Below are 13,096 nucleotides of genomic sequence, written 5' to 3'. Positions count from 1 at the left end.
ATTGACATACACATTCTAAACTTGTTGGAGAAGTAGAGGCACCACCTTGATGCAGAAACCCAAGGCCCCATCCAGAGAAAAGTGGACCTTCAAAAGGGAAGCTACAGAAAAATCTATGATATTATGAAGGTACCACTAAAAGTACAAGGGATGAGTTATGAGACCATCAACAGTGCAAAGCTTTCCTGAAAAAATAGCCAGATGAACTTCTATGTATGCAAAACTCTAGAAAAAACATTGGGGGAAATTGTATGAAAGCTCCTCCCCAAAGCCATTCTGAGCTCACTTTTCAAGTCCCTGTTCTCCCTTGAGCACATCTCACTTTCTTCTCTTTATGTCTCTTCATTTGCTTGCTCTTTCATGCTTGTGTTCTTTCTTGAACATGTATTTCCTTTTCTTTGTTTCCCTCCATCTTTCTATCCAAGTTTTGTTCAACTAAAACTATCTTGCTTCACTATTTCATTTTCTCCTGAAATTCTTTTCTTAAGGGACAGGCGACAGACTCAGAATGTTTGTGACAAGCTTAGGACTGACTTTTCTTTTCTGCAGAGCAAAGAGCTATTCCTCACTCCAGCCTGAATTCACAGCTCCCTGAGAAATTGGGTGACAGGGACCATGCCATGCAGAACAAGTAAACTCCCTCCCCTTAGAGTAGCCCTCCCGTGATAGTCACAGAGCAATGTCAGACCTCTCAGTGCTGCATCTCCAGGCCCAAGCACAGCACCATTGGGCCCATACCACCAGGTGGAATATTATGGTACAGACCTCAGGCAACTTCATCCCCAGCTACTCTAGGTGAGGCTCCTATCAAAAAATAATAAATAAATAAATAAATATTGCTGTTGGATAACCATTTCACAAACAATTCATAATATGCATCTTTTGTAAAATAATCTGGGTAAAAGTGTCTGCCATAGAGGCAGGCTGGGGATGGAGTGATGCAAGAGGGAAACTAGGGACATTGATGGTGGGAAATATACACTGGTGAGGGGACAGGTATTGTAATATTGTATGACTGAAACCCAATCATGAACGACATTGCAACCGTGTATCCCACAGTAATTCAATTAAAAACTTTTTAAATAAAAATAAATTAAAAATGTGGTACTAATTTTAGTACTATTATTAGTCACTGAGAACTTTTACAGGCATCACCTAATTTTTACAAAGATGCTGTGAGATAAAGCATTCTTATTTTGCAGATGAAGCTCAGAGAGGTTAAGATCAACATGGAGAACCTAAGATCACAAAGCTAGAAAGGGTGCACATAGATTTGGCCTCAGGCTGGAAGAATTTCTCCTACCCATTGACTGTACTAACTACATTTTGATCTATATTCAAACTAATAAGTGCTGTATGAAAATTAATATTTAAAGTCATATTTAAGTGAGGTTGGGAGGCTAGAAATAGAGTTCACTCATACACAAATCAGCAAACCAAGGACCCAGCAGGCTTCATCTGTTGTAAGAAGTGATGCTCTCTCCCCCAGAGAGACTGCACGGGAGGTCCTCCGGAGGTCATTTGGGGGATTGTTTAGTCTTGGATTCTGGAGTTCATGCAAGCTTGTCAGGAAGACTTTCTCCAATCTGTTCTCTTTTCTGGTGTTTGTTTCTAATAATCCCTGTTTGTGATTGGAATAACTGATTGCTTTTGTTTGAGGTCAAGAAGTAAAAACAGAAAATGGAACTTGCAATGTTTGAACATTTGGACAATTTAAAGAAATAGCAAATGCTCGTGGTACACAAGAGAAACAAAACAAAATGATGGGAAACAGAGAGGGATATCCAAACAGTAGTTTGAAAGCACTGATTTCATTGATGGCGAGAGATATAGTACCCTATATAGTACCCTCAGGAGGGGCTTCCTGAGCACTGGGTAGCTCCTGAACCTGTTGGTCATGCCCCTTTCAAAATTAAAGAACATAGTTCCACTTGGAAGTATAAATAGGAGGAGAGAAGGGCAGCAATATAGAATAGATAAAGGGCAACTTTACAAAACCCAATTATCAAACTAACAATAATTGGTATTTGGTAAGTTTTTACTGGGCACTATCGCCCTCATTCTGAGACATTTATTTTCTTAGTTTCCATTTTAAATTTTTTATTGAGTCCAAAATGAATTCAAAGTTATTAATGATTGAATTTAAAGTTCTTTTCCATGAAAGAGTCATGATTTACAAAGATACTGATAGTTGAATTTTAGGCAAACAATAATTCACCACTAATCCCTCTGCCGGAATCAGCTTCCCTCCATCAATGTTCCCTGTTTCCCTCCCATCCTTGCCTCCCTCTGGGGCACACACCCTGTTTTTTCCTTTTCCTTTAGGCTCTGTGGTTTAGGAGAGTGTTACTGATGCAGTATTATCTATCTATCTATCTATCTATCTATCTATCTATCTATCTATCTATCACTATAGTGTTCTCTTCCATTTCCTATCCCTCCCTCCTCAAGTTTCCTTTAGAATAAAAGTCCTCATGTTCTTTCTAGTGACTTTGGGCATTTGTCATTCTCACACTATGTTTCCTTATAGCTCACATATGAGAGAGATCAGGACTGTGTCTGCCTCTCATCTTCTGACTAATTTTACTCAGCGTTAAGACTTCCAGATCTATTCACATAAAAGACAGTTTCATGACTTTATCTTTTCTGAAGGCAGAGTAATATTCCACTGTGTGTATGAATCACAGTTTCTTTCTTCAACCAGTCATTTGTTTGAGGGCACTTTAGTTGTTTCCAGACTTTAGCTATTGTGAATAGTGCTGCAATAAATACAGGAGTGGAAATGATTTTTGAGCTATGGGTTATGTTTTTTGAGCCTTTGGGGTAAATTCCTTAGAGTGGAATTGCTGAGTCAGATATAAGCTCAATATCTAGTTTTTTGAGAGGTGTCCATATTGTTTTCTGAAAAGGCTGGACCAGCCAACATTCCCACCAGCAGAGAATGAGGGTAACCCCCCCCTCCCCATATCCACGCCAACATTGAGTGTTTCTGTTCTTTGTGATGTGTGTCAGTCTCACTGGTGTGAGATATCTCTTTGTTGGTTTGATTTGTGTTTCCCGATGATTAGTGATGCAGAGCATTTTTTTCATATGCCTTTTGGCCATTTCTTCTTTGAGGAAGTTTATGTTCATTTCCTCAACATTTTTGATGGGGTTGGAAATATATTTTATAACTTTTATAAAGTTCTACCAGTGCTTCATATATTTGAATTTTAACCCTTTATTAGATGGGTGGAAAATATTTTCTCCCAATCAATGGTATATCTTTGTAGTCTGGTCATTGTTTCCATTGAAGTGCAAAAGCTTCTTAATTTAATGTAGTCCCATTTGTTTATCTTTGCTTCCACCTGCTTAGATAATGGCATTCAATCTTAAAAATGCTTCTAACTCCAGTGTGATGGAGAGTTATGCTTATATTTTCCTCAGTGTAACTTATGGATTCTGGTGTGATATCAAGGTTTCTAATCCATTTTGATTTGACTTTTGTGTGCACGGTGTCAGGAAGGTGTCTTTGTTCAATTTTTTAAGCACTCGGACCATTAGTTTTTCTCTGGGGACAATTTAAATTACCTTGTTATAGAATGAATTGTGTTTTTCCTCTAACCCAATGCCATTTGTACACATCTAATGAAGCTGTAACTTCCCGGGTTCCCCAAATGTAAGTGTTTGGGGAGATAAGGTTTTTCAAAGAGGTGATTAAGGTAATAAGGTACTAGGGTGGACCCTATTCCAACAGAATGCCGATCAGGAGAGATGACCATGTGAGGGTATGCAGAGAAGAGGACCATCCGGATACCTAGGAGAGACATTTTAAGAATTCACCTCATATCTTGATCATTTGTTGGAGGAGGGGTCTCTCCCTAGTGGTGCTGAGGAGGGTTCCTGGCCAACTGAGGATGTAATTCTGTTCAGGCCCTGCAGGGTCGAGGATGACCCAGAAAACCCTGGTAATGATTTGAGCCTTTAACGCAACATACTTTAGTGCCTGGGGACAATATGGTGCTGGGATTAGACTGGGGTTGGCCGCATACAAGGCAAGTTTTATATCTCTTATTGCTCTCTGCAGTGCTTCTACCACACTACTTGATCTCGGACCACAAGCACGTAGAACTTGGAGCAAATGGATTTGGTATGTCTTAGCCCCCTCCTCCCCCCCTCCACACACACAGCTGTGATCCTTGTGACAGTCTGGAATGAATGTGATATCTTACCTCCATGGATCCTGTTGACTGGCAAAGGCGTCAGTGGTGGTTTGCCTTGCTGCCTGGCTTCCGCATCCTTTCTTCTGCCTTTTCCTGCTGCCCCCCGCCCTCCAACCTCCCCTGCTATTGGCCACTTCCCTGGTCACGATGTTGAGATGGAACCCTCTGTCTCTGCTTCCTGCATGCTAAACAAATTCTAAAAATAGCTGGAATTACATGGACAAGTTAAGGATGATAATGTGGGAATCAGAACAAACATGTGCTCCTAGATGGAGAGATTTATCCCAGGTTGTGGTGTGCCTGTTTTCTGCCCATGTTTTCCTCCTCTCCGGCAAACTTCACTTTATTTTTTAATTAAAAAAATTTTACATAGGACTTAATTTTCACTTTTAAAATGGCACAAACCAAAAATATACCTAATACTATGTTATGTTTTGCACAGTTATTCATAATATTCTCAGCAAAAGTTGTTCAATTGCTTTTGATAAGATTAAAATTTATTATTATCATACTGTTTGGGGCCTCATCTGGCTGTGTTCAGAGCTGATTCTTGACTCCATGCTCAAGGAATTACTCCCAGAGGGACTTGGGGGGCAATCTGGGGTGCCAAGGATTGAACCTGCATCAGCTGTGTGCAAGGCAAGCACCCTACCTGCTGTACTATTGTCCCAAACCCAAAGATTCTGCTTTTTAAATAAATTCTTATTGATTAATATTCTGTGATTTACAAACAGCTAATAGTAGTTCCTCATTCACATAATTCCAGTCCCACCCCTATCTCCAGGGTACTCACTTCTCTGTCCCAAGGACCCTCCCCATGCCAACTGAGTTGTGTGGATCAGTTCTCTGTTGTGTTGGCAAACTTCATTGGTGTCAGTAGGAGGAAGGTTAACAGCACACACGATCTATCAGTGTCTTTTAATGAATACAGACTGTCTGGAAACATACACCTGCCTCTCTCAGATGATCCAAGATGTGGTTAGCAAGTGTGGTGCCTGTTGCTTTATGATCCAGGGCCTAATGCAGGGCACTGAAGGGACACCAGGTGGACTCAGTCCTGCAAGCCTGATGCTACTGCTGGAGTCATCAGTTGAGGTTGAGGAAAGAAACACAAGCTTGGTCTTTCTCACTTCTGTCCTCTGGGCTGTGCAGTTAGAGAATTGGAGTGCTGGCAACTATAGGAGTATTTTTAAAATTTAATTTAATTAATTTATTTTAAAATTAATTTTTTATTTTATTGAATCACCCGTTTGATGGAGTTCAGACAGTAGGCAACAAATCATAGAGAGAAGTATATATATATGCCTCTCGGAGAGCATGGCAATTTACTGAGAGTATCCCACCCACATGGGCAGAGCCTGGCAAGCTCCCTGTGGTGTATTCGATATGCCAAAACCAGTAACTATAACAGGTCTCATTCCCCTCACCCTGAAAGAGCCTCCAATCAATGGGAAAGACGAGTAAGGAGAGGCTGCTAAAATCTCAGGGCTGGGATGAATAGAGACGTTACTGGTGCCAGCTCGAGTAAATCGACAAACAATGGGATGACAGTGACAGTGATTGAATCACTATGAGATAGAGCATCACAAAACTGCTCATGATTGGGTTTCAGTCACACAATGTTCCAACACCTGTTCCTGATGTTGGAAATTCCTGGTATAATTTCCCAGCACCAATGTCCCCAGTTTCCCTCCCACCCCTCTAAACCACCCCCACCCCAGCCTGCCTCTATGACAGGCACCTTATAGAAATATTTTGAAAGAAATAAATAGTCTTTGTTTATGGGATCCAGGTCTTTTTTGGGTATGGGAGACCTTTTACGGGCCACACCTGGAGATACTCAGGTGTGAACGTCTTACTTCTTATTCCCTAGGGGAATGCCACATTGGCTGCCGTCAAGGCAAGCACCCTACCTGCTTCACTGTTGCTCCAGGCCCTAGGCTCCAGGCTTTGCATCTAAGTGAGACCAAGCAGCCACTTCTGTGGTGAGGATTCCTCTGAGATCTTGCCCTTAGCTGGGGCTGGCATCATAGTCCAATGTAGGACTGGACCCTATGCCAGGCCTACAGTTTTGCTGCTGACACCTTGAAATTATTAATCACATTTAAAGAATGAGCCCTTCATTTTTATCTCATGGTGGGCCATACAAATGACATACTAGGAATTTTGGTGAAAACACTAGGCTTTTCTCTCACACAAAGCAAAGTTATGTCTTTGTCTGAAGGGGTCTGTGATTGCATATTTGGGGAGCTAAGAGTGGGAATAAGTCTTTGAATATATGTGATACCCCACACGTATTTTGGTGGGGGAAATGGTGGAACCTTGGGAATGGGATGTTGGGTACAAAACCCAGAAAAAATATAGTGAAACCTTGGACATGTGTATACATGCCTGCCCCACAGATTTATTGAAAGGCGATTGATACAGGACCCTCTTTGTCCTGTTTTCATGTAAGAGAGAGTTCCCTAAGACTGTTATTTATTATTATTATCATTATTATTATTATTTTGCTCTTTGGGTCACACCCAGCTTTGCACCCAGGAATCACTCCTGGTGGTGCTCAAGGGACCATATGGGATGTGGAAATCGAACCCGGGTGGGCAGAATGCTAGGCAAACTCCCTACCTGCTGTACTATCACTCCAGCCCCGGGAGTTCCCTAAGACTGTAAGCGGGCCCAAAGAATGAGGGAGATAGTTGGGTGCGGTTGGCTAAGCAGTTATGCTGCCACTACCCCCAGCTGCAATGACGAGAAGAGATCCCTGAAACTAAGACAGAGAAACTTGGAGAGAGCAAGTGTAATGCAGTAGCAGTAGAAGTAGTAGTAGAAGAAGATAGAGTGCACAGTACAACAGAGCTACAATTAAGAGAGCAGTGAGTGAGCTGCTGAAGCCACTGCTACCAAAAAGAGGCTGCTGTTCCTGGCCATAGAGATGAACGAGCACAGAGAGCCTGGGGAGGACAGAGGGGACTGCCACCTCCTCCACCCCCAACAGAGCCCAATGAGCCCTAAGGGAGAGTTACAATAAGACAGCTGGCATGTGTGCGGCACCAATAAAGATTCTCCTCTTGGCTGGTCCCTACTTTGCCTACGTGACCCCTTGGGAAGAACCAGTAATTTCATAAGTGGTAAAGAGGGCAGAGCTCACGAACCCACAGCCCAGGGCCCCCACTACTGAGGGCTGGAGCCTGGAATCCAGGTCTGCTCCTTAATCAGGAGGCAAAATCACAGTCTTAAAAAAGCAGTGCCTCTCTTGCTGAGGGAAAGTCATACTCTATGCGATTCCAATCCTATGACATTCGGAAAAAGCAAAATTGCAGTGACAGTAACAAAATCAGTGGTTGTCAGAGGTTGGGGTGGGAAGGAATAAGTAGGTGGAAGATTTTGAGGGCAGTGCAACTACTCTGTATGCTACTTTAATTGCTGATTGTAGATCTAGAAACTATCTATAGTAGTAGTAGCAGCAGCAACAGCAGCAGCAGCAGCAGCAGCTGTAGTAGAAGAGATAGAGTGCACAGTGCAACAGAGCACTCTAAAATCATCATTCATGTAATCAATGACTTTAACACCAAAGTCATCATTCATTTAATCAATGGCTTTGGGTGATTATGACATGTCCATACACAGGTTCATTGATTATAACAAATGTACTCAGACAATGGGGATGTTCATTGTGGAGGAGGTTGTGCAGAAGTGGGGGCAGAGACCACATAAGAAAATTTAGTACTTGCCTTAAATTCTGTGGGAAAATATAGAACTTAATTTAAAAACAAGCAAAATTCCGTATACTAGAGTGTCTAGAGATGGCAATGTGTGTATTATAGGAATGATGGCAGAGGCGTATACTCAGTGGATACTCAGTCCAGGAAAGCCAGCTTATCCTTGGATGAGGTGCCTTCTCCTCAGCATGCCAATTACAGAGTGATGGGCTTGTCTTCTTTGTCGGGACAAACATTCTGCTCTTAGCCACTCAGGAGCTCTCTGCCACTAGCATTGAGTCTCATCTTGAGGTTTGGTCTCCCAGGACTGGACAGAGTCATAGCACCGAGACTTCTGAGAAGCTGAGGGCACACCTTTCCCTGGGCCAAATGTCGAGCAGTTGTAGGCTTGTGCCTTGTTCAGGTTTTTTGGTTTGTTTCTTTGGGGGGGTTATACCTGGTGATGCTCAGGAATCTCTCCTGGTGGTGCTCGGGGGACCATATTGGATGCTGGAGATCTAATCCAGGTCAGCTGCTTGCAAGACAAGTGCCCTACTCACCATACTAAATCTCTGGCTCCTGTTTAGAGTTTAAAAAACAACTTTTGTCAAAGATGAACATGGAGTGTTTGATTTTCTTCCCCAAGATTTTTGACTCTTGCAGCTTCTGTCACTGGTATGGGTTTTGCTTTGTTTTCAAACTAGTGAGTTAGGGTTTTATCATTTCACAGGCAAATCTGATATTTTAAGTTTTAAAGCACATTCGGACAGGTTTGCTTGAAACTCACCAGCCTTGAAGAATTGGTGATCTAGTTCATGTTGCTGATAAAAATCTGGTTTCCAAAATTTTCTTTGTGAGACAAATGTTTGCTCTCAGCCTTTGAGAGGCCGAGTTTCTGTGTCATTAAACCATGACTTCAGCCTTTCATCTTCTGGGAAAAGAAGTGGACCCAGAGTCCCTGGCCTCCAGTCCTGGCAGACTCTGGCTTCCTTCGTCACAGGAATCCAGTCAGCCAACTCAGGTTCCATGGAACTGCTCCAGAAAAGGAGCTCCATTTGAACAGGAAATGCAGAATCAGCATGAAAAAAAGCAAATGTTCCCCAAGTTCCAACCAAAATGTGTTTCAAATGCACAGGAGTAACGCAGTAGCCTTTGGAGAAAAGTAGGCTGGCAGTTCAGCAGCAGAAAAGCTGTTTTCCTGTCTGGATGATTTGCATTGCCAAAAGCAAAGAGGATACAGGAATATTCTGATAACAGGAATAAGTGACTCAAGATGTGCATTCGTGTGTGCTGAGTGTAGAGGTACAGAGCCCCTTGGCGAGCCTGACTGTCACAACAGATCCTACTGGGACTGTGTTATCGGAACCCTTTGGGTGGAAACCCCTGACCTTGACTTCACGCTGTCTTTTATCATGATCCTTCACTCACTGAGGGCAATTACAAACACACAGAAATATCAGGGGCAGCGAAACTTGTACAACAGTGAACTTCATGGTCTAATGCTAAGCACCCCTCACTGCCATATCCCTCTCCTTTATTGACTGACACCCCCCTCGGGAAGTGGGATGCCCTCCTTCATGGTTCCACCCACCACTCTATGGGTCCCACAGACCTATTCCCAGGCAATACAGAGGAAAGGACTAGAAGGTTCTTCCACTCTGATTTTCAGTCAGAAGGATATACCTGCTCTTTCGGTTCACTTTCTGCCAGCACAGGTAGAAGGTAGCACCTAAAAAACCTTCCTAATTCTCTAAGACAGTCAGGTGTTTCTAGAACCTTCAGGCTGGAGCCAAGGAGACTCCTGGAAAACCTAAGGGCTCTGCAATGAGGAATGAGGAGAGTTTTCTAAGGGGTCGGGGTTTAGGGCAAGACATCCAGAAAAGCCCTAGAATGCTTTATCCTTACCACAGATAGGTAAAGGTCCTCTGGGCTGTGTGTGTTCTCAACTTTAAAACCTCTTTTGAGTAAATTAAAATCAGTGTTAATCCAGCACTTTAGATTATAAATAGCATTTCTAGTTCATCATTTTACTCAAAAGCTGGTCATTTGATTTTAGCCATCTGGTGTCTCTTGTTTAACTAGAAGGGACAAAGGAAATTAGGAATCAAGTGAAATTCAGTGTCACAATAAATAGTCTAAAGACCACACATAAGTTATTCCTTAGTGTTTCACTGTCCTTTTTGCAGAAGAAGAACCCTCCTCCAGGGGTGTCTGATGAGATTTGCTATCCTGTTCCTCAATGCCACAATGGGCAAGGAGGTGCCCTAGAAACGGTCAGTATGTGCGCCATCATGGCATGGACAGATGGAAAGGAACCGCTAGTCAACTCACCTTCACTCATTCTTTAAAAGTGCATAACCTGGGCTGGGGCGAGTTCAGTGGGGTGGAGTGTATTCTTTGCAATACAGGAGCCTGGGTTTGACCAGTATTCCACAATCCTCTGAGCGTCACTGGGAACAAGCTGTGAGCACTGAGCACCAGTGGGTGTGGTATCCCAAACAAAACTCGACCCCCCTCCCCCCCCACACTGTATAACCTCCATACAGTAAAGGTAAAGGTAAAGGCCCTCCTGTTGATCGTCGATTTGCTCGAGTGGGCCCAGTAACATCTCCATTGGAGACTTTGTTGTTACTGTGTTTGGCATATCGAATACTCTCGGTAGCTTGCCGGGCTCTCCGAGAGGGGAGGAGGAATCGAACTCGGGTCGGCCATGTTGGCCGCTTGTAAGGCGAACGCCCTACCCGCTGTGCTATCGCTCCAGCCCTCCATACAGTAAAGTGCATATATATGAAATATTGAGCTTGATGACATTTACACAAGTATGTTCATGTTCATCTTAACAACAGAAATACATTCTGGGGAAACACATTTTTAGGTGATTCTGTCTTATAGGAACCACTGTCATATATGTGGTTTATAATTGACCAAAACATCATTAAGCAAGGCATGGCACACATCTGCATACCTCCACTTCTTACAAAATGCAATCACTGTGAGATACACAGTTACAAAGTTATTTACCATTGGGTTTCAGTCATACAATGTTTGAACATTTGTCCCTTTGTCAGTGTACATTTTCCACCACTGGTTTTCCCAGTTTCCCTCTCATCACATCCTGCCTTTGTGGCAGACACTTCTCTCTCTCTGTCTCTCTCTGTGTCTCTCTTTCTTCTTTTCTCTCTTTTTCTCTCTTTCTTTCTGGACATTATGGTTTGCAATACAGGTACCGAAAACATGCATATTCCTTTATCTCCTTTCAGCATTCAAGTCTTGTCCAGAGTGGTCATTTCCGACTACTATTTGCAAATCTCCACTTAACTACCACTCTGAGGTAGTGCTACCTTTGCTCCTTCCCATTGCTGCCATGGTTTCCCTCCAAGTGATGCTTCCTCTTCCCTCCAGTCCTCCCATCTATTCTGACAGGTGCCTTACCTGCTTCCAGCTGTCTTCTAACTTCCAGAACTTTCCTGACATTTATACTCATTAAGATCCTGCCTCATTTTCCTCACTAAATGACTCATTTCTTTATGCCACTCTCCTGGGGGTTAGAAGTAGGAAAGAGACAGTGGGAGCCTGTTTGTTTCCCTCTAGTGGGAACTATACAGGGTCTGGATAAGAGTTTGTTTTTGCTTTTATCCACATTTTTATGGAAGAGCATCCTTGCATTCCTGCCACCTGTGCTCAGAACAACTTTCACTCACTGCCTCTGGAGCCATGATCCCTGCTGACCACCGTGACTCTGTGTAGATGTATGGATCTTAGAGGCACAGGAAAACTGCAAGTTCCCTGAGGGAGTCAAGGTCACAGCACAAAGGGCAGAGAGTCAACAGACTTGTAAACTTGGAAACCAGGGGCTCCTCCTGAAGTTCCCTCACTGGTGAATCCGGAGCCACTCAGCCTCCTTGTGTGGCTCTACAGTTCACTGGTCTGAAGCAATAGCATACTGGCCTTGGTCAGACTTACAGGAGCTGCTTTGTCAAGTGCTTCCTGCATTATCTATGCCATGTGCCCACCACCAGAAATTGCTTCTGTTGGAGCAGCAAGCATTCCAGGGCCTTCTCTGAGACAAGCAAAACGGAAGGAGAAAATGACATAGCACAAAGAGAAAACCAAGAAGAGTCAGTCTGCAGGTTTCCAAAGCTTTTGTTACTACAAACTTGAGAGTCATTCATTTATATCTGCACTGCTGCATCTCAGATTCTCTGCTTGCTCACCTAACTTTCCAGATGGGGTTAATCTCCTACCTGAACTTCTGGGGGGTCTTTTTGAAATGCAAAACGGTTTCTCTAGCCACTTTCTGGCTGGAAAAAAAATAATGAAGAGTTACTAGGAAAAACACAGCATGGCAGCTGGAGAAATAGTACAGTACACAGGACATTTGCTTTGTACATGGTTGACATAGGTTCAATCCCCAGCTCCTCATGTGGTTCCCTGATCACATCCAGGAGTAATTCCTGAACAGGAGACAAGAGAACACCTGAGAATCACTGGATGTGCCTCTCCACAACTACAAGAACAACAACAACAAAAGTATAAACATAACATCAATTGGAAACTACCCACCAAAAGAATGCCTGCCAACAGAGTGGGTAAATAAATGATGATTTGTTTCTATAAAGGATACTAGTTAGAAATAAAATGGAATCAGTTATATCAATGTGAATTTCATAGATGAGTGTCTGCTTCTCTCCCTTCCTGCCATTTTTTCTTCTCTCCCTCCTTCCTTTCCTCCATCCATCCTTCTTTCCTGTCTTTATTTTTCCCTTTCTTTCATGTTTTACTGATAAACTTAAATTTGTAAGTGATAAAAAATATTAACTCTTAAAATGAACATAAAGATGCATTGACTTCAAACAAAGAAGCAACCAACTGCTTCACCAACAAACTGGGTTGATTCAGAAACAATAACAAAGAAGTAACTTGGAAAGCACAGTCTTGGGGAGAGACTCATGTCTTCCCTATAACCAAAGCCAACCCCTAGCATAGCTTTTAGAGAGGCAGTTTCTGGAAGGAAGGAAACATCTTTACTTGTTCTAGGGCATAAAGTAGCACCACCAGGCATACAGGACATGTTACTCCTGAGTTTGCTGATTGACAATGCCTGAGAGCTCTCATCTAGCTCCCCAACCTCATTTAAATCGGGCTTTTGTATAGTAATTTTTATCCTATATATGTCCTAATGGTCATTTCTTTTTG

At 42.8% G+C, this 13,096-nt stretch overlaps 1 pseudogene; it reads left to right on the top strand.

Annotated features, from left to right (window-relative positions):
- Window positions 1-7,808, top strand: part of LOC130034937 (eukaryotic translation initiation factor 5B-like) — a 97,250-nt pseudogene extending 89,442 nt beyond the window's left edge.
- Window positions 7,809-13,096: the final 5,288 nt, after the last annotated feature.

The sequence above is a fragment of the Sorex fumeus genome, unplaced genomic scaffold (assembly GCF_029834395.1).
Source record: "Sorex fumeus unplaced genomic scaffold, SorFum_2.1 ptg000063l, whole genome shotgun sequence".
Lineage (NCBI taxonomy): Eukaryota > Metazoa > Chordata > Mammalia > Eulipotyphla > Soricidae > Sorex > Sorex fumeus.
This window is presented reverse-complemented; position numbering and strand designations above follow the sequence as displayed.